This window comes from Macrobrachium nipponense, chromosome 29 (genome assembly GCF_015104395.2).
Source record: "Macrobrachium nipponense isolate FS-2020 chromosome 29, ASM1510439v2, whole genome shotgun sequence".
Classification (NCBI taxonomy): domain Eukaryota; kingdom Metazoa; phylum Arthropoda; class Malacostraca; order Decapoda; family Palaemonidae; genus Macrobrachium; species Macrobrachium nipponense.
The window spans coordinates 35,259,721-35,286,650 of NC_061092.1; the positions used below are offsets into that span (position 1 = coordinate 35,259,721).

A 26,930-nucleotide genomic window follows, 5' to 3' on the forward strand; every position below is an offset into this window, starting at 1 on the left:
TGTATTCTCCGTGCATTGGTTTGTTGTGCCATTCCTCTGTTCTGTTTGTCATTCTCCTGTCTCTATATATTTCTGGGTCTTCGTCTACTGTTATCAGTCCTTCTTCCCATGCACTCTTGAGCCACTCGTCTTCACTGGTTTTCTTATATTGCCCCAGTGCTCTGTTCTCGATGTTGACGCAGTCCTCTATGCTTAGTAGTCCTCTCCCTCCTTCCTTTCGTGTTATGTAAAGTCTGTCCGTATTTGCTCTTGGGTGTAGTGCTTTGTGTATTGTCATATGTTTCCCAGTTTTCTGGTCTATGTTACGGAGTTCTGCCTTCGTCCATTCCACTATTCCTGCACTGTATCCGATTACTGGCACTGCCCATGTGTTTATGGCTTTTATCATATTTCCGGCGTTGAGTATCGCCTTGAGTCTCTGCATATATTCTCTCCTGATCGTGTCCTTCATCTCTTGGTTTTTTATATCCCCTCCTTCCATTATTCCCAGGTATTATTATTATATTATTATTATGTTATTATTATTATATTATTATTATTATTTTTTTTTTTTTTTTTTTTTTTTGCTCTATCACAGTTCTCCAATTCGACTGGGTGGTATTTATAGTGTGGGGTTCCGGGTTGCATCCTGCCTCCTTAGGAGTCCATCACTCTTCTTACTATGTGTGCCGTTTCTAGGATCACACTCTTCTACATGAGTCCTGGAGCTACTTCAGCCTCTAGTTTTTCTAGATTCCTTTTCAGGGATCTTGGGATCGTGCCTAGTGCTCCTATGATTATGGGTACGATTTCCACTGGCATATCCCATATCCTTCTTATTTCTATTTTCAGATCTTGATACTTATCCAATTTTTCCCTCTCTTTCTCTTCAACTCTGGTGTCCCATGGTATTGCGACATCAATGAGTGATACTTTCTTCTTGACTTTGTCAATCAACGTCACGTCTGGTCTGTTTGCACGTATCACCCTATCCGTTCTGATACCATAGTCCCAGAGGATCTTTGCCTGATCGTTTTCTATCACTCCTTCAGGTTGGTGCTCGTACCCACTTTTATTACTGACAAGGTAGCTGATGTTTCTTGCACAGGCTCCAGTGGAGGGCTTTTGCTACTGAATCATGCCTCTTTTGTACTGGTTCTGTGCAAGTGCCGGGCATTCACTTGCTATGTGGTTTATGGTTTCACTTTTCGTATTGCACTTCCTACATATGGGAGAGATGTTATTTCCGTCTATCGTGCTTTGAACATATCTGGTTCTTAGGGCCTGATCTTATGCCGCTGTTATCATTCCTTCAGTTATTATTATTATTATTATTATTATTATTATTATTATTATTATTATTATTATTATTTTGGGTCACTCAGCACCTGACTTGAAACTGGAGAATAGGAATCATGTAAAGGCAATGAAAGTTCTTTTTACGTTTAGTGTATGGACGTTTATAATTCAATATTTTCCGAGAGTTCTGGCCTTCAGGATTTTTTTAAGTGAATTGGTGTCGTGATCATTTTAATGATATAAAACCTTAGGATTAAATTGACAAACTGATTATACTGACTCCAAGTAATGAGCTTGTATACCGTATGGGCGTCTTTAAATTACTGAGTGAATAATAATAATAATAATAATAATAATAATAATGGTTGCAGGACCACAATAATATAGCATGTGAGTATATGGTCTTTAATATCCATTAAAGACCATATACTCACATGCTATATTATTGTGGACCTGCAACCATTGTCATCATTTTCGACACGGAAAATTGTGTTCAATTAATAATAATAATAATAATAAAATAATAATAATAATAATAATAATAATAATAATAATAATAATAATAATAATCATCATCATCATCAAATGAAGTATATACCAAATGCAGTACAAAATTGGATCTTAAGCCTAAACGACAAAAGATACTAAGTGACTCATTCTGGATTCCTCTTGTTGAGAGAGAGAGAGAGAGAGAGAGAGGAGAGAGAGAGCAGAGAGAGACGAGAGAGAGAGAGAGAGAGCAGACGCCCCTGACTGAACAAGAGGAATCCAGAATGAGTTATTTATTACCTTTTGTCGATTAGGCTGAAGATCCAATTTGTACTGCATTTTATAATAATAATAATAATAATAATAATAATAATAATAATAATAATAATTTAATAATGATAATAAATTATTATTATTATAAAAGCGGATGCTATTAACGTTCCGTTAGTTGTTACTTAGGCTGCACTGGAATAATAATAATAATAATAATAATAATAATAATAATAATAATAATAATATAATAATGATTATTATTATTATTATTATTATTATTATTATTATTATTATTATTATTATTATTACGGTGCAGCCTATGATGAAACCACACACATTGATCAGACCCATAAGTACCTCGTAAGCTGATGACGCAACGCCGGCTTACTGTACGAGTATATAGTCAAGCCACGCCCCCCTCCTCCCTCCCATCGCTTTGAAACGCGGTGACTTCCCTCATTATCGAGATGCCTACGTATGCCTTGCCAAGCATAGCGGCGTTAATTGCCGGCTCTAAATCTCATTATGAGCACCTAATTTGGCCGAGGGTCTGGTTGTTATGAAGGTCGTCCTCCGCTGTCGTCCGCACTTCACCTGCGCCAGGTGATAGGTAGGTGATACAACAGCAGGAGGCTTAGTTCGTTGTTGGACGAGTGGTTTTCGATCTCGGCTACCACTCTAGTGATCCGAAGTTCGATTCTCGGCTCGGCCAACGCGGAATCAGAGGAACAGAAATTCATTTCTTGATATTATGTGGCTCCTCACAATAAGCTGTAGGTCCCGTTGCTAGGTAACCAATTAGTTCCTAGCCACGAAAAAATATCTAATCCTTCGGACCAGCCCTAGGAAAGCTGGTCTGGTTAAACTAAGATATGCTTAACAGGAGCTTGGCTCTCTAAGAAGGCCTGACTGTAATTGGAAAGGTAGTCTGCGTTTGGAGTGGTCATATTAATTGCCTTTTACCGGTACCTGCTCGGAGCGTATATGCCAGTGTGATCATAGTGCAGTATTGCCTTTCGAAGTAATTAAATTACTAGCGTTTGTGTTTGTTTATTAATTGCTCCTAGCTGTAATGACAAAGTTAGACAATTTCACTGCGTTCGTATATATTACTTGTGGTTGTATTGACATGTGGAACAGGCTCGTGCAGTTGGAACTTCAAAAGCTCAATCGGTTGTGGAACGCATTAATACCCTAATACAATTCTTTTAGCATTTTAATGATTCACTTACATTATTGTCTATTGATTAATGTAATAATAATAATAATAATAATAATAATAATAATATAATTATTATTATTATTATTATTATTATTATTATTATTATTATTATTATTATTATTTTAAGTAAGTGACATCTCTTCTTTCTGTCTTTCCCTTTACCTCCTCTTGCTTCTTGCTATTGAATACCTTATTCTTTGGAAGCTTCAAGTCATTGGCCACTGTTCTGTAGGCTTGTTCCCTATGAATAGGGTTCATCTTCTGAATAATGATAATAATAATGTCCTCTGTTAATTAATACTTAGTAATTGCTTCAAGAAGATAATATTAGAAGGGTCGTCCATATCAAGAATTACTGAGGTGGTTTTTATTAATGTTCTTGTAATGTTTTCCATGTTCACAGTATTGCTTAGGATAACGCGTGGAAACCTATGGTGTAGTATGTTACCGCAAGCGTTTATCATTGCAACTGACATTTTTCGACGTCTTATAGCAATTTTTTGTATCGTTCAGTACTTGAACAACTTAACAGGTATTCCAATACTCATTTTACCAGTAGTTAGACTATGGGTAATCATGAGTTTCTCATATATAGATTTTTCCATTGCCTCACCAACATTTGGGCTCTCTCTCTCTCTCTCTCTCTCTCTCTCTCTCTCTCTCTCTCTCCTTCAAGTCGTTAGAAGGAAACTACAGCATATTCCCCCCCCCCCCCCCAACACAATATGTAACGATGGGCTTTTAAGTTCATCTACATTGCATACATTCTCTCTCTCTCTCTCTCTCTCTCTCTCTCTCTCTCTCTCTCTCATGGCTTCTGCTCCAAATGTCGTGCTACAATGACGTAAGCGGCACCATTCCTAATGGAGTAGGGTATGGTAATTAGGAATAGCCGTATATAACGCGTATACATGAAAATATGTGACTAGAAAACGTTATAGGGAATTTGAAGGTGTAATTTCACAATGTGATTATATATACATGTATATATATACGTATATATATATATATATATATATATATATATATATATAAATGGGCTCTTTTGTTAGACCGAATTCCGTTGTAACAGTACATTTTTACAGTCACTATATATATATATATATATATATATATATATATCTATATATATAATATATATATAAAGGTTATATATGTATATATATATATATATATATATATATATATATATATATATATATATTAGATATATATATCATATATATCAAGTATAAAAGGCTCATTAAAACCACTGTTTTAAAACTAAGGAATATACTTCGGTGGACTTGCTTCCACCTTATCAAGCATTCACTGCTCGATAAGGTGGAAGCAAGTCCACCGGAATATAGTCCTTAGTTTTACAACAGTGTTTTAATTGGCCTTTTATGCTTAAGACGTATCCTGTTTTAACAGAAGAATTTATTTACACACACAATATCATATATATATATATATATATATATATATATATATAATATATATATATAAACAAATATATAGTATATATATAAATATATATATATATAATGTTGTGTGTTCCAGTGAATGCATGTCTTTGTTCTTACCCGGACAAATAAGCGAATCAACGTTGCCGATGGCTCCCTGATAAAAGAACATGCGTGGTATAGTAAAGAGGCAAAGGACCGTTGCAACGTATGGCTTATCACTATATCATCCACGAAGCCTAAATAAAATGCGGGGCTTAATAGACCATGAAATCGATTTATTCTTAGAAGACTGGCCATCGTTGGTCATTTGTTATTTCCAGTCCATATTGTGTGTCTCTCTCTCTCTCTCTCTCTCTCTCTCTCGCTCTCTCTCTCTCTCTCTGCTTCTCTCTCTCTCTCTCTGCACTAGTCTGAGGATAGTGAGCAGGAAGGTAACTGCATCAGCTGTAAGCGGTACAAGTGTATATATATTATATATATATATATATATATATATATAATATATATATATATATATATATATATATATATGATATATATATAGATATATGTATATATATTATATTATATAAATATATATGATAATATTGCTGAGGATCTGACAACAAACCTAAGCAGTCTGATGCAAGCGGCAACGAATCGTAGCGAGACATGACTGCCAATAGATGTGAATAGGTTACCGGTTGGTTATATACCTGTCAGATTAATGGACGATGGTGGAGCTTTGGCGATTTAGCCAAGAGTGTGCTAGATCTTGAAAGCCACAAAGAGAGAGAGAGAGAGAGAGAGAGATAGAGAGAGAGAGAGAGAGAGAGAGAGAGGGGGGGGGGGGGGGGGGAAGGGGCTCAGGTGCATAATGTATGGGTTAACAGAATATTGATTTGGCGTTATCGAACCCTACATTACGGAAGCATGACTCGCCTGCCCTCACCAGGTCCCCTGCATTTTCGATAAAGGGTCTCTCTCTCTCTCTCTCTCTCTCTCTCTCTCTCTCTCTCTCTCATAGGGTACGATAATATAAAATTTTCGTTGTCTCTACCTTACTAATAGTGGGCTTTTAGAACTACAATACCCATATTCTCTCTCTCTCTCTCTCTCTCTCTCTCTCTCTCTCTCCTTCGGAAGGATTTCCTTCCTCTTCCTCCTCCTCCTCCTCCTCCTCTTCTTCTTTCCTCCCCCTGAGGAATGTTTGAGGAATTCATATCGGCAAGGTCGGTGACCTTGGATAGTTGCCCTGACGAGTGCCACGGTGGCACTCTTTCTCTTGCTGTGATGAGGTGGGATCGGTTGAATTCATTATTATTATTATTATTATTATTATTATTATTATTATTATTATTATTATAGTTAATGGAATGTTCTCTGGATGCGTTGCTCCTTCTTCATTGTTATTGTAGCTATAATGATTGTTATTCTTGTTTTTTTGGATTGTTATTGCTGTGATAGTCACTATGACAACTATTATTATTATTATTATTATTATTATTATTATTATTATTATTATTATTATTATTATTATTATTATTCGTGTTTTTCATTTATCGGCACTGCTTAATGGACAACTTGTTTTAAAGCCAGAACTGTTGTAAGAAAAAAAAGACAAAATAAAATATAATAAATAACTATCCAAAAAATATTACCATAACGAAATCTGAACTCTAGATTATTTTTAAGTTTATCCACTTAAGTTCTCACAAGCAAGTATGTTTGTACTGAGTCGCAGTAGCAATGTAGTTTTCCTCTGCACTGGAGACTGCTATGGACCTTAGATCTCCTTATGTTCCAGTAATAAGTGAATATTTATGTTTGAGAGGTTTCCGAGTCGCTAGATGGATCAAGGGAGAGACGAACGTGGATAGATGTACTCTTGAATTCATGATCTCCACTCCAGGTTTTTTTTAAAGAAGGGATGTGTGATGATAATAAGGGATTGGGAGGACGGTAGTAGAACGAATTCTATATCGACTAAAAAATTCCCCTTCGGTTAACATATATGAAAATATATTAATTCCGAGGTAGAGCGAATTAGATATTAAAGGACATTTGTAGCTTGATGTATGTATATGAATCACGGTAATATATATATATATATATATATATATATATATATATATATATGTGTGTGTGTGTGTGTGTGTGTGTGTGTGTATATAGTGTGTGTGTGTGTGTACTACACCAGACATTTACGTAATCCGCGTAAGAATGACGTTCCTCGCGGCCAACATTCCTGACAAAATCTTGAAAATTTCTTAGATCTCGGCCAATATTTCCATCCTTGAGGACGTTATAAAGGCCTTTCTGGCAACCCCGTTTCCATCTGTTATGAAAGGAAGCCGTAGGCGACAGCCAAACTCCCAATTTTTCAATGCCAAGGAGCAACAGCTGACAGAAATTTTTTTATTGCTGTCAGGTCATTTTTTTTTTATTAACACGGGACTGGCAGCAAAAGCTTCCTTCTCCATGACCCTCATTTGTGAGTAGTTGGTCGATGTTTGTTTATTGTAGAGTGACAACACTGACAACATTTTATTACAGTGAAATAATCTTTTGATTTTTCCTTTTTTTTTTAAAGTTACTGACAGCAACAACCTCTCTCTCCTTTAGCCTTATCTGCAAGTAGATAGAAGGTCGTAGATTGTTTATTGACAACATTTTATTACAGCCAAATCATTCTTTTTATTTTATTCTAACGGAACTGAGTTTATTGTTTATTGACAACATTTTATTACAGTCAAATAATTTATTTTATTTTATTTTAACTTGACTGAGTTTATTGTTATGGACAACATTTTATTACAGTCAAATAATTTATTTTGTTTTATTTCAACTTGACTGAGTTTATTGATTATTGACAACATTTTATTACAGTTAAATAATTTATTTTATTTTATTTTAACGGGACTGAGTTTATTGTTTATTGACAACATTTTATTACAGTCAAATAATTTTTAAATTTTATTTTAACGGGACTGACGGCAATACTTTCCTTGTCCATAAGCCTTATTTGTAAGCAGCACTTGGTCGACGTTTTATTGTGGATTGAAATCAGTGACAACATTTCGCATCAACTTTCATTTAGAAATTTTGTAGAATTTAAAAATGTACTACAAATGTACTGAAAACTTTGCGGATATACTTTCGAGGTAATTAATTGAAAATTTCAATATAAACCGTAAGTAATTGTTGTTGATACGAATACCGATAATCTAAAATGTTTAAACTACTTTCTACTGAGCAAAAACAAAAGAAGAAGAAAAAATATGAATAAGAAAAAGAATAATTAGAATATCAGAATTAGAAGAAGTAGAGCGGATATACTTTCGAGGTAATTAATTGAAAATTTCAGAATAAACCGGAAATAATTGTTGTTGATACAAATACCGATAATCTAAAATATCTAAACTACTTTCTACTGAACAAAAACAAAAGAAGAAGAAGAAAAACGATAAAGAAAAAGGAGAATTAGAATTAGGAGTAGACGATAATAACGATAATGGCGCCGCATATCTCAGTCCTCTCACGCAATTCGTAATTTTTTTTTTTTTACTTTTCGTTCTGTCATTAAGCATAAGAGCAGCGGTCGTAAAAAATAGTAATAAGGATATTTGCTGGAGTCATTTCGATAACGAGATTATTTGCAGGCATCTCCGCGCGGAAATAGGGCCACTCCATAAGGCACGGAAGGACGAGTGGAACCGTGGTTATTATTATTATTATTATTATTATTATTATTATTATTATTATTGTTATTATTATTATTATTATTATTCTAAGGGGTCCACAATAATTTTTAAAAATGTTGATAGTTCGTGTATAATTTAAAAACACTTTACAAAGCTTACGAACCCTTCCGTGGGTTCAGCTTCAGTTCAAAACCGAAAACTTTGTCAAGTGTTTTTAAATTATGCACGAACTATTAAATATTTTTTATTATCATTGTGGACCCCTTTGAATATTAATATTATTATTATTATTATTATTATTATTATTATTATTATTATTATTATTATTATTATTATTATTATTATTATTGTTACAGGTTTGATAGCAAATAATGGCTATTTCAGCCACGTGTATTTTGTATAGAAGTTTCTCTTTTCTTCTTATTACTGACTTTGGCCTAAATTCTGTTTTCTATTATCATTGTTGTTTTTGCTTTCGGTGTTTTGATTTTATTTCTAATACTGTATTGTTATTATTATTATTATATTATTATTATTATTGTTATTATTATTATTATTATTATTATTATTATTATTATTATTATTATTATTATTATTATTGCTGCCGTTGTTTTGATGCTTTTCATTAGTAATACTTCGTTATTATTACTATTATTATTTATATTAGCAATATTATTATTTTGTATATTGTTATTATTGTGATGCTTTCGTTATTATTATTATTATTGTTGTTATTATTATTACAGTTATTCTGATGCTTTTTATTTGTCATACTATTACGATTAAGGATAATGGTTGGAAGGTGCCTGTGTTATTCCTAACTGTCAAATATATAGTAAGTATATATATTATATATATATATATATATATCTATATATATAATGTGTGTGTATGTATGTATGTATGTATACAACTGGTATTTTTAAAGATTTCGACAAGGTCAAACCATCTCATGAAATGTGAGCAGTCTTTTCAGCCTTGCTAATCCCTTTTTCGCATCTGATTCTTATCTCCGTGTCACTACACTGAGTGAATTCAACAGTATTCGTTGTCTTTGCAAAAAAATAGAGTTCACGAAAATTCCAATTCTATTTCTAAGAGAACTGTTTAACTACTATGAGATTCAGGGTCTCTGCAACACGGTTTTTTGGACTTTGCTCCATGTCAAAGCATCGGATGTAGCTGAAAGTTGACATATGTATATTTTACAACCACACACAAATTTTGTCAGCATTATCAATAACCTAAACCCGATAGTTTTGATTTTTATAGAGTAAAAATGAACTAGCCGACGCCATGGCCAATGATTACGAGCCAAGAGTCGAAAAATATTCATTTAAGTAAGCAAGGTAAACAAACACCTTTGACTAAAGGTTGCCCCGCCCATCACCAGACAGAAATGCCATCGGCTCTGAAACCCAAAGACTTTATGAATGGCGGAACGATACATAGATGTGGGTGGGGTATCAGTGCTAGCGTAGTAATACTACTGTAGCAGTAGTGCCGCAACAGTATAGCAGTAATATACATGAATTAAACGTTTAGACCAACTGCTGGGATCCTTGAGGATCATTTAGCACTTCTTACAACTACTCGAGAAATTAGTTTTTTATAGCCAGAAGTTAAATTTTCTAATCCAACAATGCCCATGGTAGCCTTCAGTGTTATCCTGAATTATAACGAGGCGAAAGTGGGTGGAGCCTCATGAAGTCACCATTCTGACGATAATTATTGGTGAAGGTTTAAAGCCAATATACGGTACCGGCTATTTTTTTTTTTTCAGTAAATAGGTAGATAGCCAATAAATAAAAATTGCTTGACATTGGATATAGCAGTTATCAAATCTAGCTTGTCTACTATGTTTTTGGTAATTACCAACTATTCCCTACATCTTGTCAATCTGATTGTGACCTATAAAGTAGACTGTAATTTCTTTGGAAACTTATTTTGGGAGTTAGACTAATAATCGAAGTGTTTTTGTATTTATTAACATATTTTGTTGGTTTGTTCATTATGACAATTATCAGTGGGGAGGTTCCAGAGTTCATAAAGGTGTACTGCTTTGCTTGTATTTAAATTTGTATGTCATTGTTGCCAGAGGTTTAGCCTTCGTTACGTATAGCCAATCATCCATCGAGAAAGAGGGAAGAAATGATGTCATAAGTTACGTAACGCGTGAGTTCGAAACCTTTTCTCTGAGTAAGTTGGCCCGTCTTCAAAAAAGGTCACTTTTACATTATAAGTACCAAATTTATTCAACCTACGTAGTACAGAATACACTCAAAATTTATGTGTTGATATAATATGTATTCTGAATAAGCGTTATATTTATGAAATGCATAGATAAAAAGTTATTGCGAAAAAACCGTGTTACAGAGGCCCTGAATCTCATAGTAGTAAATCATATAAGTCTTTTATATTGTTTTTCATTTTTCTTGCCTGTCTACGTATACCTAAATTGCTGTATTTACACAAGTCCCAAATCCCACACTTGACTTTATGTGCGAAATATTTAATCGAAAAACTTTTTTTTTTTCTTTCACAAAAAAAAAGGACTTTCTAATTCCAAAAGGAATTCCAGCCTCTTCAACTTAGTTTGAAAAAGATTTATGTGATTTACCTTAGAGCTTAGATTCAATTTAGAGAGAGAGAGAGAGAGAGAGAGAGAGAGAGAGAGAGAGAGAGAGAGAGAGAGGTCCTCTTTCTTTCTCTGGAACGCCTTTTTCTCTTTCTCTCGCGCACACCTCGCCAATTGCTTCTTCATTAAGGAAGGGGACCGGGTTCTCGATAACTGAAGGATCTCTCTGAGGATTTCGAAGGACCTGGGGGGGTGGGGCAGGTAGGAAATGAAGGCGGGGGAAGGGGAGGGGAAGGAAGCGTCTCCTCTTTACTAATCCTGTCTTAATTAACCTCTTCCACAAACCTCTTGCTACTGGAAATGTGGCTTTGAAATTTCATTGCGAATGGAGGTGCTGGTTGGGGAAAGCGGGGGGGGGGGGGGGGGGGGGTGGAAATGAAAGAGGGGGAAGGGCGGTAAAGGGGGGTGGGGTTAGGACACTCATAACTCTTCGCTGATCAACTTTTTGCGTGGAGGATGAACTTGACCTTTTCGTTTTTGAATTTAGGCGTCTATTTTATTTCTTTTTAACCTCGTGAATTTTTCGTTTATTTTATATATGTATATAAATTTTTTATTATGAAATCTTTAGTTTATTTTATAAATGTATTTTATCATGAAATTTGTAGTTATGTTTTATATATTTTTTCATGACAGTTTCGTTTTTATTTTATATAATTTTTTTCTAGTGAATTATGGCCTTTTCCTGTAAAAAAAATTTATTGTGATACACGTTCAAAAACTAGCCATCGGATATGCATATTGAAATATAAAATGTTTGAAGATAAGTTTGTTTGAAAAACTATACCAGTCAGTGAAAGTAAGAAACGTTGAGACTGGCATATAATTGGGAGGGTGACCAGCATTGGTGGAGGATCATTTCGTGACCATTGCTGTGAGTTGACCAATGCTCTAGGAGTATTGGAAGGGATACAGTGGGTCCCACTAATGCCCAAATATCACCAGCTGGATGGGTGAAACTTGAGATGGCAAGTGTCTATACATACATATATATAAAATGTATAGTACATACATATGTGTATATGACTGGTAAAAGGGCGCCTGGGATTCAGACATCATAGATAAAATCTTCCTACAACCAATGCTTAGGAATATTAAAGAGAAATTATCAGTGGGGATGACCTAGTAAAACGGCTATGTGTGGATGGATCTCTTGGTATAAATACCACCATTTCTGTAACTTTTCTCATTCATTACCTACCTGAAGAGAGAGACAGCAGTCCCTGAAATATAGTACTTACTTTCTATATTTTGGCATTTTTATGGGCTCATGTTAATATATATACATATGATATATATATATATATACCTATATATATATATATATATATATATATATATATTATATATATAGATATATATATATATATATATATATACTTTTAATATAATTGGGAGCAATTCGTTAAAGATTGTATAAACCTTTTGCACGCATGTGAGGAGAGAGAGAGAGAGAGAGAGAGAGAGAGAGAGAGAGAGAGAGAGAGAGAGAGAGAGAGAGAGAAACATTATCACTTACCAAATCAACGCACGTGAGAACCCTGGATACTGTGCAGTTAACAACCGACGCCATTAAGTATAAGCTTGGGTGGGGCATATGGGCGGGGCTTGAACCCTGACAGGGAATTACAGAAATTAAGAGACATGCTCTCTCTAGGAGTCTAGTGAATACGCTTTCTGCCTTTCCCCTTGCTGAGGGTGGGTTGAGGGGAGGATGTTGTTGTATGTCGTAGTCGTGGGGGCCCGGGGGTGGAAGGGGGGAGGCGCCATGAAATGGATAAGAAAAAATACTCCTGCTTTTGTCTTTCCTGATGATTTATAACTTTTGAAAGGCAGGTGTGTCCTGTTTAGGCATCACCCATCACTTCTTTCTTTCCTCTTTTCATTTGTTTATTTATCTGTTTTTATTTATTTATTTATTTATTATTATTATTTTTTTTTGTGTCCTTGCGATTGAAGAGTTTCATTCTACTACGTCTTTTCGGCAAATGCTTGAAAAGTAGACAAATAGATAAAGAAAGAAATGAATTACTATAATTCTTGTCTATGTATTTTTATTATTTATTATTTATTATTTTTTTTCTTTGTGTCCTGCGATTGAACAGTTTCATTCTATTGCGTCTCTTTGGCAAATGCTTGAAAAGTAGACAAATAGATAAAGAAGTAAGTGAATTACTATGTCTCTTGTCTATAATCAAGTATAGTATTTTATTCTAGAATTAAGCTTCAACACTGTATTATTTGTTACATGTATAACCGATGATTCTCAAATCTCGGTTCTTCTATTTTAAAAGGTAGCAATGGATCGTGCGTCTAAGGCAACTGGCAACACCCCTCTCTCTCTCTCTCTCTCTCTCTCTCTCTCTCTCTCTCTCTCTCTCTCTATCTCTCTCTCTCTCTCTCCACAACACACCTCCCCCTCCATTACCTAAGGCAATCAAATCAGACAGGTGAACTTACAAAAATAACATTTATTTAAAAGCAAAGTATTAGCTAAATAAACTCTGGTTCTTAACAAAAAGATTAAATGAAATGTTAAACTCAAAGTCCAAATAACTCAGATAACCCTCGATAATTAATCAAATATCCAACATTAGTTTAGCCATACCATTAGGCATAGTCAACATAGTCAGTGCACCAATTAAGTCACCATTTTCAGTTCCCCTTTCTCAGATCAGTTCCCCTCTCTCCAGAACCGCCTGTTAGAAGACAGGGGAACACCTCGATAAGCACAAGATTAAAATCAAAAGATCATATGAAATAGAACATCTTTGAAATAAATACCCAAAAGACAATCAAGCCACACTTTTGCTTAAAATAAGTATGCTTACCCATTCAACACAATATGCACAAACGCTTTATAATAAAAGTACTGTTCGAAGACGGCTTCTCGCCTCTCTTGTACAGATCTCCCCATCTTGGCTACCTTACACTCTCATATGTAGGGGAAAGTCACCTCTGCATCAAGTGCCCATAGCAACAGGACATCGCACTGACCTGCTAAGACAGCAACTTTGATATCATGCGACCCAAAAAGACATATCAGCATTCCTAAGCTTGTCACTAGGACCACTGTCTCTGAGGGAAGTTAAATGATGACTTCTACATTCTAAGAAATGCACAGCATCTCACATTACAACAGTGTCAAACATATTGTCTTAATATATCCCTCTTTTATGTAACACGTGTTCAGTTCGTGGGTGAGATTTGGCTCATTAAGCATAGGTGGATGGTATGTAATACTTATCCAAACTGCTGGAATATGTCCTCGATTGAGACAGACGAACAGACATAGGAATACTGCTTCTTGTTTCATAATGAATATCTCTAGATTTACAGACCTACCCTTTGTTCTTCATATTAGACTATGGTATAATAATCGATACTTACTCGCAATTTTGCTCACGTCTGGAATTGTACAATGTTGCGCATAGCATGCATTGGTAGTTATCTTGATTTGCAGTAACCCAGTTCTTGGCTGGATGAGTGATTTTCGCGCTCGGTTGCCAATCCGGTGGCCCGAAGTTCGATTCCCAGTTCGGCCAACGCAGAATCAGAGGAATTTATTTCTGGTGATAGAAATTTATTTCTCGATACAATGTGGTTCGGATCCCTTAATAAGCTGTAGGTCCTGTTGCTAGGTGACCAATTGGTTCCTAGCCACGTAAAAGTATCTAATCCTTCGGGCCAGCCCTAGGAGAGCTGTTAATCAGCTCAGTGGTCTGGTAAAACTAAGATACTATACTTAACTTTTTGCAGTAACCAAAGAGGTATTTCAGATTTTTTAATTGGAAATTTATTTTGCTAGGATACCACAGGTATGGTTTTTTTTTTTTTTTTTTTTTTTTTTAGGGGGCAAGGTGGGGAAGCTGACGGTAAATATCTACAGCCGATGTCAGTGAAGTATTTATCTTGCTTCTGATTGGCTGATACATTTGGATGTCAACCTTTGGTGGGTTGTGAGCAGTATAAGCTTCAGCCAATCAAGATTAGCTTCAGTGATGTCAGTTGCGGATTTTTTTCACCTAACTTAAAAAAAGCAGAATGGTTTAAAGATAGTTTGGTACTTTTGAAACCCCAAGGTTAATTCTAGAATGATCAACTTTTCACAATCATATTTTGGAAATTGTAAAAATCGTATAGTAGCTCTACATTTTACTTTTATTCTTAACTACGCATTTTGTCAATAGCCCTGAAGGTTAATGAACGGGTCTGTTGGTAGCCGTGATAATCGCCTTCCAATTTACTATTTTTCCTCTTTTTGGCAGCCCTGATGAGCGTCTTTGATTTAAGCGTCATGTTTTTGTTTTCGTCTGGAATAGCTCAGTCGGCAGCCTTGACGAACTCCTATGAATTCATTGTTGCTTAGTACATTTTTCTCTGGTTCGTGGGCCAGATTAGCTCATTATTGTGCTCATTTGGTATCATTACAGTATTCCCCTCCCACTCGGTCAGAGACTCCGTTGGTAGCCCTGATGTGCGCGCCTTTGATTGCGAACATGTTTACCCGAGTTTTCGATCGCGATGACCTTATCTGGGAAGGTAGTGTTTGGCGTGTACACACGATTGACCATGAGAGCAAACACCAGGATCCAATTCGCTCTCATGGACCTGGGGAAATCTGATATACCGCGCGGGAGCGTGATTAAGATGGGCGTGTTTTGATAAAACGCGCTCGCTCTCCTCAGAAGGTGTCTGATGGCTGTGACGAAGCTTTGGGGGATGATGTCTAGCCACGGGGAGGAAGGCAAATAGGTAAAAAAAGTAGGAAAAAGAGATCAGATGCTGGGTAAAGGAGTGGGAACGCTGAGGAAGAATGGAAGTTTGATTACTGAAGAGTACGTGGGTTAAGAGACGCTCGGATAAGTATACGTTTTTAAGGAACTCTGATTTAATTACTAAATTACAAAGATAAGTATATAATAAAGAAGGAAAAACTTCAGAGCAATTAATGAATTTTCGATAAAATTTTTAAGAGTTTCTTGACTTATTATTAATTTTAATACACCTTTTTAGTATGTATGCTTGAAATCTTGAATAAATGTATTTATTGCCTATTTGTGTTTTAGTATGAAAGCCTGCCTATGTGCAGTTTTTTTTATTTAATTTTAATTTATTGTTTATTATACTGCATGACCTATTGGGTCTCAGTTCCTGGCCTTTGGCCCAGACCTGGCATTTTATCTAATCCTTCAGGCCAGCCCAATGAGAGCTGAAAGTCAGCTCAGTGCTCTGGTTAACCTATTTTTATAATAATAATAATAATAATAATAATAATAATAATAATAATAATAATAATAATAATAATTATACTGTCGAGATCATTGTCTAGACTTGAACTGATAATTTTGGGCTAGTTTGGCTGACTGGTTCACAATACTGACATCACAATAGCAAGAGATCATTCCAACCGATTTGGCACAATATTTTTTCCCCTGGCTGATACTAATGACAAAACGACAATAAGGAATGTGTATCGAGCTGTTTTAGTGATCGTTGTTTAAAGAGTAATAGATTTTTTAAATTATAATGTGCAGGTGGTTTCCGGATATATTACTTATGTTTCTTAAAATTATGTAGTTGGTTTTCGGATATATTTCTTATAAGTTTCTTGATGCTATGTAGCTGGTTACCGGATATATTTCTTTTATGTTCCTTAGTATTGTGTTGCTGGTTACCGGATATATTTCTTATGTATATTCTTTCGATTATGTAATGTTATTCGTACTCTGTTACCGGAACAAATGACTTCTCGATATTACTCGTTTAAAATATTACTCTTTTAAAATTACGAAGACAAATGGCAGATTGAAATATTTATACATTTTCCTGGACAAATTGCAGGTTGATATTGCACTTTTCTAGGACGAGTGACTGTTACCTTAACACAAATCCCAGGACAAAAGACAGCGTGATTTTACGTAGCAATATTTCAAGGATTAGAGCTCCTGGACCGTGATCATTTAAAGTAAATACAGTTTTTAGTTGTTTGTAAAAGAAAATATTGAGATAGCTTTGTCTGGCCGCCCTCAGATCTTAAAAACTACCGAGGCTAAAGGACTGCAAATTGGTTTGTTGATCATCCACCCTCCAATCATCAATATTCAAGGTTGATCGTTTGGCAACGCTATAGAACATGCCACCATCGTGCCGTGGCTGAAAGTTTCATGGGCCGCGGCTCATACAGCAATATACGCTGTACCGAAAACTCGGGTTCTTCCACGCATTTTTTGCTTGTTTTCATCTTTTGAACAACGATGTTCTTCAGTATTCGTAAGAACACTATCTCTCAAAATTGAATAAAATTGAACTATGGTTTTAACTGTAATTTTATTTATTTTTTATCCTTAACATGAGTTTATTAAATTTCTGTTATTTGTAATCTGGAGTTGCAAAAAATATTATTGTAAGTGGTTTTAATGGATCATGACGGACATATTGAGACGCTCAAGTATTTATTTATTTACAGATGAGACGCGGACATTGAATTCAGCTAGACATTGTTGGTGGAGCTGGACAGCCAGAGATCAAGAGACCAACCTGAATGGATGAAAAGATCCTCCATTATGATTCTGATTTTTTTTTATGTATCCCTAACATGAGTTCACCAGTTAATTATTATTTATACTTGCAGTTTCCTCCCATATGAAAGAATTTTTATTATTATTATTATTATTATTATTATTATTATTATTATTATTATTATTATTATTGTTGTTGTTGTTGTTGCAAAGTGGTTTCACGAGATCAGTAACTGACATTTTGAGTCATTCATAGGCCTGCCTGAATGATCTGTTTATAGATGAGACTCTGAAAATGAAGCAAGGAATTGCTGAAGGAGCTGGACAGCTAGCAATCAAGAGACCAACCTGAATGGATTCCTCTAGATTCTCGTTAATCAGGGCCTCCTGTTTTAGCTTCGGACAATATTTATGTTGTGATTATTATGTGAAAATATTATATTTTCTTCTTTTTCTTTCAGGACCCAGTGCCCACCATACCTCCGATGGTGCCCTTTATGTTGCCGAGATTTTCGTAAATCGGTAAGTAAAAGATCGTTTATTGTGATTTAATTTTGTGGTATTACTCTTTTACAGTTATAAAGGGTTATAAAAACACAATATACGCGACAAAACCATATATATTTCGAGTAACAAACTTTAAGTAATCATGATCCCTGGTGAATGTGCTCAGTTTGTCAATGACAAGTGTCCTTATTCCTGTGGTAGAAGTCATGCCATTGTTGTGTTTTGGTCGTCGCTTCGAGTCTGGTTGGCGAATCCGCTGGAACAGTTCCTTGAGAATAGGTCTTTCAAGATTACCCTCTGAATTTTGATAAGAACCGTTTTTAGTGTTTTGTAAAACTAATGAGATAGATTTGTCTGTCCGTCCGCACTTTTTCTGTCCGCCCTCAGATCTTCAAAACTACTGAGGCTAGAGGACTGCAAATTGGTAGGTTGAGTATCCACCCTTCAGTCCTCAAGCATACCAAATTGCAGCTCTCTAGCTTTAGTAGTTTTTATTATATATGAGATGAAAGTTAACCATGATCGTGCGTCTGGCACCACAACAATGCTGGCCACCACCGGTCCGCGGTTGAAAGTTTCATGGGCCGTGGCTGAGAGTTTCATACAGTATTCTACGCTGTATAGAAAACTTGATTGAGCTGAAGAAACTTACGTGTATTCATTATTTTTTTTATGGTCTTTTAAAGGAATCGAACGGTTCACTTAAGTAGAAGATTGAATTATATAAAACTTTATTAAGGCTAAATTCGTTCTTCTTCATTTTGGATGAACTGCTGCCGAAGGGTTATTCATTTCAAAAATAGCTCTCTCTCTCTCTCTCTCTCTCTCTCTCTCTCTCTCTCTCTCTCTCTCTCTCTCTCTCTCTCGTATCCCAGCACTTAGTATTTAGTTCATTGGGCCGGTATTGACCCAAGCTGAGAGTTGGGTACCTGGACGTATGTCGACTGCTGTTGGGGATGAGAGAGAGAGAGAGAGAGAGAGAGAGAGAGAGAGAGAGAGAGATTTTCCAAACTTTCTAAAAAATGACAAATTTTGACAATAACGACCAAAATTGCGGGAAAAAATCAGATTTCGAGATGTTTTAATATTTCAGAATAGTTCGAAGTAGGGTTTTAATATTGTAAAGGAAAAAGAAAAAAAAAAACACTTCCCATTGCTTTGGACAGTCTCATATACATATAATGTTTATGTATGCGCGATTTTTTTTGGAGTGGGGGAAGGTCAATATTTTTTAATGCTTTTTTGCCGCATGCTGCTTTTTCCGCTTCATATATGTGTACTGTTCTTGAGGAAGCCATAAAATTTAGGTCCGTTAGCCTTTTAAATGTAAACTTTTCCTCATATTAAATAATAATAATAATAATAATAATAATGGAAAGGAAATCCACAGTTATATATATGTATATATTTTTAAAGATAGCTGTACAGAAAGCTTTCGGGAAATTGTTCGGATCCTCTTTTCGAACTGTGGATTTGTTTCTCCATTTTAAGACTTATGCTACTATAAGTATTTTTAATAATGATAATAATAAGGATATTATTAGTCTTGGAAAAAATACCCACACCCCCATTACGTTAATTTTAAATGTCTCTGCATTTCAAAATGTTTCTTGGTCAATTCTCTCGTCTCGTTTTTCATTGCCTTTTATATCCGAGATTTTCATTCCCTATCAAGTTTTTATTTTTATTTTTTATTACACATACACAAGCCGAAGCATCAACCTTATTTATCGTATTAGATAAAAGGTCAAATTGACTCTCGTTTGATATTGCTAGACCCAAGAACGGTCTTGTTTTTAGCTCCGATACCTGAGGTTGAATATGGGAAGAAATACGAATATGATGAAAAGTTAATAGCGTCCTTGTCCTGTGACTATGAGGTCGAGTTCCTATAGAAAGAACCGTGATAATCGACCATTTGCATTATGGATATGGATTGTTGCCCACTCGCTACCTTATTTTATTTATTCATTGATTCTCCACCTTACTATTCAAAAGGATTCACTTGAAGTTAGAAAACTGTGGCTGTTATTATTATACTCGTCTGGTTTACCAGGCAGGATTTTTCGTATAATAAAACGCAACCCGTAACCATGGATTTTGTCTTGTTTGAAACATGAGAGTCTTCGGGTAGTAAGACAGACTGACTTTAATTGATTCTTCAAGCTGTAATTGATTCCTTATTACTTGAATTAATTGTTCGTGGCTTTAATTGGTTAGTCAAGACTTTAATTGATTCTTCGAGACTGTAATTGATTCCTTATTATTTGAATCGATTCTTCGTGGTTTTAATTGATCATTCAAGACTTTAATTGAGTCTTCATTTCTTTAATTGATTCTTCATGACTTTAATTGATTCTTTATGATTTTAATTGATTCTTGTTCTCCGTTGTAAGTGTTTTCACCCAAGTCATAATAACCAACTTTGAGTGACACCCCCCCCCCCCCCCCCCCCTCCCAAAAGAAAAAGCCCAATATATGCCTTTCTTGTTCAGGAAGGAAATGCAAGATACGAAATGTAAACACGTCTGTGTAGTATACACGTTTGCGAATGTAATAAGCTCGTTTTTTGTATGCCCGTTTCTACAAACATCATGTTTGTAAATAGACTTGCGGCTGAAACGTGTACTTCGCTGTGTGTGTACAGTATTGGTTGCTAAGGCCTAGAATTCTCGATTCTCGGCTCCAGTACCTCGGGTCACGAATAACGGCCGGAATTACATATGATAAATGCAAACGGTCCAGGCCAGGTATTGATTTCGCCTCGCAATGGAGAGAAGCAATTGAGCAGTTCTTTTCTGATATTGCTTTGTATGAATATCTTTTCCTCTGGAGATATTGGGTACGTTTGTTCTCGAACAGTAAAAAGAACGTTTGATTCAAATGCAATAGAACGCCACAGGAAAGTAGTGTATGATGATGATTATTAATTATTAATAAACGTAGGTACGTGTGTTGTTGACAAACACGAAGGCACTCGGTACTGCGTCTCTCTCTCTCTCTCTCTCCTCTCTCTCTCTCTCTCCTCCACCGCGTTATGCATGAACGTATACACGTAATTTTTTTTTATATTACATCCCACATTTCCTTGCAGATCGACCCTGATACATGTATGTATGTATGTATGTAAGTATGTATGTATGTGTGCTGTTTCATTCTCATCAGTCTCTTATAAGTCTTCTCACCCACCTGTTCCTCATCTTAAAACATGACCATATCTTTTCATTATTCTTCTCTCTAGCCTTCTAGATCATTCTCCTCCCTTTTCATCTTCTGTTTTCTAACTCCTCTCTACCTTCCCTGATAAGTCTCTTCCCTTCTCCTCCTCTCTTTTCTACTTCCTCTCTACCTTCCCGGATAATTCTCGCTTTCTCTCCTCTCTTTTCTAACTCCTCTCCCTGTTCATTCTCTTCCTTTCTCCTCCTCTCTTTTCTAACTCCTCTCTACCTTCCCTGATAATTCTCTTCTCTTCTCCTCCTCTCTTTTCTAATTCCTCTCCACCTTCCTTGCTAATTCTCTTCCCTTCTCCTCCTCTCATTTCTAACTCCTCTCTACCTTCCCTGCTAATTCTCTTCCCTTCTCCTCCTCTCTTTTCTAATTCCTCTCCACCTTTCCTTTGCTAATTCCTTTCCCTTCCTTCCTTCCTCTCATTTCTACTCCTCTCTACCCTTTCCTGCTAAGTTCCCTCCTTCCCTTCTCCTCCTCTCCTTTCTATTCCTTCCCTGACCTTCCTGAATTAATTCTCTTCCCCTTCTCCTCCTTTCTTTTCCTAATTCCTCTCCACCTTCCCTGCTAATTCTCTTCCCTTCTCTTCCTCTCTTCTAATTCCTCTCCACCTTCCCTGATAATTCTCTTCCCTTTTCCTCCTCTCTTTTCTAATTCCTCTCCACCTTCCCTGCTAATTCTCTTCCCTTCTCTTCCGTCTCTTCTAATTCCTCTCCACCTTCCCTGCTAATTCTCTTCCCTTCTCTTCCTCTCTTCTAATTCCCTCTCCAACCTTCCTGCTTAATTCCTTTTCCTCCCTTCTCTTTTTCGGCTCTTCTAATTATTCCTCTCCACCTTCCCGCAATTCTCTTCCTTTCCTTCTTCCCTTCCTTCTAATTCCTCTCCTTCCCCTGCTAATTCTCTTCTTCTCTTCCTCTCTTCTTAATTCATCTCCCGTTCCCTGGCTAATTCTCTCCCTCTCCCTCCTCCTCTTTTCTTTTACTCCTCTCCACCTTCCCTGAAAATTCTCTTCCCCTCTCTCTTTTCTAACTCCACTCCCTGATAATTCTCCTTGCTTTTGCTCCTCTCTTTTCTAATTCCTCTCTATCTTCCCTGATAATTCTTGGCTTCTCTCCTCCTTCCATCCGCCCCAGCATCCACATCTCAGGTGTTCAGTCTCGCCCATCAATCAATCACCTTGTGAGTGGTCGCGTTATTCATTCGTTCGTTTTCTTGATCGTTGACTGCCTCCTGAAGGAGCACAAAATGGGAAGAGAGAGAGAGAGAGAGAGAGAGAGAGAGAGAGAGAGAGAGAGAGAGAGAGTAAAAATTATATTTTCCATTAAAAATGGGTATTGCATACATTTCTTGACTCATTCCAGGGAAACGTTATATCCCGGGGAAACGTGAGTCAATTAATATTTTTATAGAAAAAAAAAAAGTTTTCTACATAAGTAAAATTCATTATCCGAGAGAGAGAGAGAGAGAGAGGAGTTGTGAAGATCTCGTCTGTGGTTCTTTCAAGCAACCCCCCCCCCCCCCCCCTCGAGGGAAATGTCGTCTGTAGTGCGAAATGATTACCGGAAGAAAGTGCACCGTTGGAAGTCTATAGGGGGGGGGGGGGATGGTGGTTCGGGGGCCGAGGAGGTGAAAGGCAGTGGAAAGGTTCGTCAAACTACATACCATGAGCAGCAATACTCGATGGAGCTATGGTAGCTGTTGTTTATTTTTATTTTATTTTATTTAGCATCCTAAAAAAACATTAGGGCCTTACTTGGGTTAATAAGTGAGTTATCATCTTTTGTTTTCCTGGACGTAGTAATAAGTATACGTTTTTTTATACTTGATTATTTAAAAGTTCTTTGAAGTATGCTTTGCTTGTGCAATCAGTTTTGAAAAATAGAATCATTGCACTTTTATGGATCAGTAAACTTCACCTTGATGCAACTCTTGTATATATGAATATGTGAAATCTATACATTTTTTCAATTTTCGTTTTCTTATTAATTTGCTAATCTATATATTAACAAGAGATCTCTTCTTTCTGTATTTCCTATTACATTCTGTTCTTTTTTTGATGAGCATCGTATTCCTTGGAAGCCTGAGTTTCAAGTCAGTGGCCCCTGTGGGCTTGTTCCATATGAATAGGGTTCATCTTCTGCATAATAATAATAATAATAATAATAATAATAATAATAATAATAATAATAATGTGGATCATTAATCAATAACAACACACACACACACACACACACACACACACACACACACACACACACACATATATATATATATATATATATATATATATATATATATATGGTATATATATATATATTATGTAATATTCCCTTTGATAAAACATATGTGTATACTCAGAATCAATGTCTATAATAGATCACTTATTTTAAATGCAGTAGTTTGATCACTGGAGTCCACCATGTTGCCGTGCATTGCGTTGCAATATGTATTTTATCCCCGAAAACAAGAAACAACAATACCCAACCGAGTCCTGTTTGCCATGCAGTCCAAGCACCGAGCAAACGCAGAGTGCCTTCCCGAGATTGCTTGTGGCACAGGAAAAAAACAAAAGAAAGGAAGGAAGGAAGAAAAGAAGCCATTTCAGGAATTAAATGCCCCCACTACGTGTTCGTCCGAGTGCCCGTAATGATGCCAGTCTGACTCCTAAGGGGACGGAGGTTGGTATGGGGAAGCAGGGGAAAGGGGATGGGGTGGAGGGGGACGTAGGGGAAAGGGGAGGGGTTGGAGGGGAAGCTGGGTGGAAGGGGAGGAGGTGGAGGGGAACAGGGGAAGGGGGAGGGGTGGAGGGAAAGTAGGGGGAGAGGGGAGGAGGTGGAGGGGAACCAGGGGAAGGGGGAGGGGGTGGAGGGGAAAGTAGGGGAGATGGGAGGAGGTGGAGGGGAACCAGGGGAAGGGGGCAGGGGGTGGAGGGAAACCGTAGGGGGAGAGGGGGAGGAGGTGGAGGGGAACCAGGGGAAGGGGGAGGGGGGTGGGGGTGGAGGGGAAGTAGGGGGAAACGGGAGGGGACCGAGGGAAAGTAGGAGTAAAGGGAAAGGGGTGGAGGGGAAACAGGGGGGGTGAAAGGGGAGGGATTGGTGGGGCAAGCAGGGGATACGGTAGGGTAGAGGGGAAGTAGGGGGAAAGGCGAGTGGTGAGGGGAAGTAGGGGGAAACGTGAGGGGGTGGAGGGCGTGGGAGGGGGTTGGGGGTGGGGGGAAGAAGCGCGAACTTCTAGGTCTTTCCTTTGAACTTGAACGCGTCCGGCTGCCAGCATTTTGGAGGTGTTTGAGGGGTTGGGGTTTAGAGAAGGGGGGGGGGGGGGGGGGAAGTAGTGCGCGCTTGAACTTGGCGACGAAACTGGAATATTCATGAGTTTGTTTGTGGCTAGCTAGATTAACTTGTAATGTGTATATATATATATATATATATATATATATATATATATATATATATATATATATATATATATATATATATATATAATATATTGTAGTACTACATGTGTATATGTGTATACATACTCAGAGTGTTTGCATTAGGTTTTAGCGGTGATGAATTAATTCAGTAACGCATAGTATCACTCCCTGTATGGGTCATTCCTACGCTTCGTAGGATGACGCCATTAACACCATGAGGACAGAAATACAGTTTCTTATAACCGAAAGAGTCACTATTATTACGTGAATATTTATCACCGTCATATTCCGTAACGCCATCCAAAAATAGTGGTTTTAAGAAAGACGCTTCGAGTCTTTATTTCAAGTTGTTGAAAAAAAGAAATAAGACGTTTAGACGTTTGCCAACGTCATATTCCTTCGGCGTGGATTTACAGACACAGATTTGGTCTTTGCGTGGTCAGATGATTCCACTTTTCGCGGTAAAAGAAGAGGTTGGTGGCCGGAGTTTATCGGGAGTTTTTCGATCGATATAGCGTGGGTGGTGGATGGCTGGAACTGGGTTTAACCGACTCAAAACAAAGTACTTTTTATTTATTTTTTTTTTCATTCCTTTCCACTTTTTAATTGTGCTGATTGCAAGGGATTAAGCTATTAAGAGGTAAAATTCATAATATGTAATCTGTAAATTTCACCATGTTAATATAATGTAAAATCATTATTGTATTATGTTAAATTAGTTAGAAAATTGTACCCTTACCCAAATATAATTGTGTATAAACCACACTTTACATTACTCATACTAATACTTAACTTTCTAAACTATTCCCTACCATGGTTAGCTAGCTAACTGCCCTCACTCTTTCACCCATCTTACTTAACAGCTAAAAAAAAAAAAAAAAAAAAAAAAATTAGATTTCAGATAGGTCATATAATTTATTTTTTGTAAGTTTGATACTACGTTATCTAGTCAAGACGTTGACAAAGTGGTGCCACTCGAACGCTGTATCTGGCACCTTTTAGCCTCTCCAACCTAATAGCGCTTGGCATCTCATTATCAAGTATTTATAACTGAATTTACTCACCATTGCATGAAAATTATCGTCTGTCTGGTGTGAAGTTTATTGTTGTGAGATCTAGAGAAATTTTGCTATGTTTTTATTTATGTTTAAAAGCGTGTTGATATGAATTTCTCAGAGGTTTTGACGAAATCTCTTTTTATAGAGATATTTCTCAAGTTATAGTAAACATAATTTGACAGTTTAACCTCGCGTCCGGGCTATCAGAACGAGGTAACTATAGTTACGAATAAAGGTATCAGTCTTTTTTTTTTCTCTCCTTCTCTTACGTACGAATATCTCTCGAACACATCTAGTATTATAGTAGATTCACATCAACCGTGCATCTGATGTCTAGGCCAGTCCTTTACGACGCTCCTGATTGGCTTTTGATAAGCCAATCACAGGGCTGGAAACATAGGCAGGGTGTATGTTCCACCTCTCCTGAAGGATACGTATCCCTTTGAAGAGGTGGAACATACATCCTGCCTATGTGAACTCTCTCAATAGACTGAGAGTTTCCAGACCCGTGATTGGCTTATCAACAGCCAATCAAGAGCGCCGTAAGGGACTGGAGTAGACATCAGATGCACGGTTAATGTGAATCTACTATGGCGCTGGAATAGAGCCACCTTCACCATCATAACCAAGCATCTATACTCTGTTTTTTTCCATCTGTCCATCCGCCTGTGGTGTTTTTGTATGGTAACACTGCGTCCCGGCCTTTAGATAGTTACATTCAGCTTACATTCAACGATTATAATAATATCCTATTTCGAATATTAACGGTGTAATTCGCATACAGTAAATTATTAAAACACTTTTCAGTTACAAATGTACACCCAGATATCCTTTTATTTACCTAAAACTTACAATTAGCGTAACTATATAAAGCCCGGGACGCAGTGTTACCATACAAAAACACCACAGGCGGATGGACAGATGAAAAAAAACAGAGTATAGTCGTCTATTGCTGTGTAGGATGAAAAATTGATATAAAAGCTGCTCGTCGTCACTGTATTTATATTAGGTTCGCATGTAATTTTTAATCAAAACAATTCGTGTACTAACTACCAACAAAAAAACTGTACAAAATCAGAATTCTGGGTAACGCCTGCCAGAGAATTTTAATTCTAAGTATTTCAATATTTTCCCAGCATTTTCTTTTCCTAGTTATTTATTAATTTGTTCTTG

At 36.5% G+C, this 26,930-nt stretch overlaps 1 protein-coding gene across 2 annotated transcripts in view; it reads left to right on the forward strand.

The window, feature by feature from the left end:
* Positions 1–26,930, forward strand: part of LOC135206235 (solute carrier family 49 member 4 homolog) — a 280,975-nt gene that overhangs the window by 82,148 nt on the left and 171,897 nt on the right. For both annotated transcript variants that reach the window (XM_064237603.1, XM_064237609.1), the window contains exon 2: positions 18,014–18,074. The gene's annotated coding sequence lies outside the window, so the exon portion shown is untranslated. The remainder of the gene's footprint in view (positions 1–18,013; positions 18,075–26,930) is intronic.